The sequence below is a fragment of the Alexandromys fortis genome, unplaced genomic scaffold (assembly GCF_014885135.2).
Source record: "Alexandromys fortis isolate MF-2015 unplaced genomic scaffold, M_Fortis_MF-2015_v1.1 scaffold_267, whole genome shotgun sequence".
In the NCBI taxonomy this organism is placed as follows: Eukaryota; Metazoa; Chordata; class Mammalia; order Rodentia; family Cricetidae; genus Alexandromys; species Alexandromys fortis.
Window position 1 is genome coordinate 121,001 of NW_026068157.1, and position 1,469 is coordinate 122,469.

Below are 1,469 nucleotides of genomic sequence, written 5' to 3' on the forward strand. Positions count from 1 at the left end.
AATTTCTGTGGAAAACAAGTATCCTGTTGTCTAAATTGGGGGTGGGGGAGGAAGTAGGGTTCAATCTTCACCGTATTTAGCTTCATGTACAATTTAAAACACGTGTAACACTCACCATAAATAAAAATAAGGCAAGGAAAACAATTTATCAAGAGAAAATAAACACTTTAACAGAGAAAACAAATACAAATGCACAGAGCTCATGTTTAGCCAGTCTTCCAGAAGGCCAGGCAGAGTCAAGTATTTCCAAGAGTTGCCACCAGGTGGCAGTTAACTCGTGGCAGAGAAGTCTTTCTAGGGTTCTGTTAAACAAGCATCCAAATCAAACTTGTCTTCCACTTGGCAGTCTATGTGTCTGACTTTGGTGCATGTGCCAGCATATATAACAAAGTTATCCTGTGAACTTGTCTGTCACTCAGAGCTGCTTTCTCTGAATTCTCTCTCCATTTCTCCAAGATCTCCGTGTTGCCATTTCTTGCAAACGGCATCCTTCTTCATTAGGATGATTCCAAAAATGCAGAGCCACCTTCCAGAGTTTGATCCGTTGGTCCATGACCGCCGACTATACTTCCTAAATTTGTTGGGGGTCGTGGGATGCATTCCAGGTTGTTCAGGTGTCGAAGGACCTAATATATCGATCATTGGCAATAGTGTTCTTCCCGTAGTTGATCTGCCTCTGTCTTCTTATCAAGGCACCTTTATCTGTCTCCACATCAGCTCTCACTGAAGACAGAGACTCCTTTGAATCTGAGCTTCCTGAAGATAATTTTTCTCTCTCTTCCAGAATCATTTTTGAGTACTTTTCTCTTGTATCTTCCAATCTGTTTGTTAACTTTGGTCCTCACTTCATCTTCTACAACTGCTCTCGCCCAGTCAGAACACCTAGAACAGGGCTTAGGACCTTCACGAGTTGTAAAGCTTTCAGGTCAATGGTCTGCAATCTGGTGATGACTTTTCTAGGAGTCCTCTGGCTTCCAGTCCCTCCCTACTGCTCTGCGCTTCTGTCCCATGCTCCATCTCATAGGGGACACAGGGAGTGGGTTTCTAGGTCTGCAGGCCATGGCAGCAGAGGGACAAAGACCTGCCCTGGCGACAGCGCTGACAAGGTTTGAGCTAGCCTTGCCCAACTGCCCTTAAGTGTGCAGCAGCCTAGCCCCTCAGCAACTACCTTGCACAGTCTTGGAAGAAACTATCGGGCCATGGGCTGTTCACCTGTAGGGGAGATCTTCCAGGCTCACTGTGCCCTGCTGGCAGACAGGGTTCCAACCTAGGCCTCGAAACTGTAGGCAGTAGCCAAACTCCAAGGCCTGATGCAGTCGCTCAGAAGAGCAGGAAAAATGCCTTAGCCTGATTAAAGTAAAAAGGAGCTGGCAGCCCCCAACAGCCTTCTAGGAGGCTGGCGCTGTGGCTGCCAGATCTCTGATTGTTTCTGTCCTTATTTTTTTCACCAAATGTACTGCTATTCAAAA

General features: G+C 46.3%; 1 pseudogene; it reads right to left on the reverse strand.

Annotated features, from left to right (window-relative positions):
• Positions 1 to 270: 270 nt before the first annotated feature.
• Positions 271 to 1,061, reverse strand: LOC126491694 (histone RNA hairpin-binding protein-like; annotated as a pseudogene).
• Positions 1,062 to 1,469: the final 408 nt, after the last annotated feature.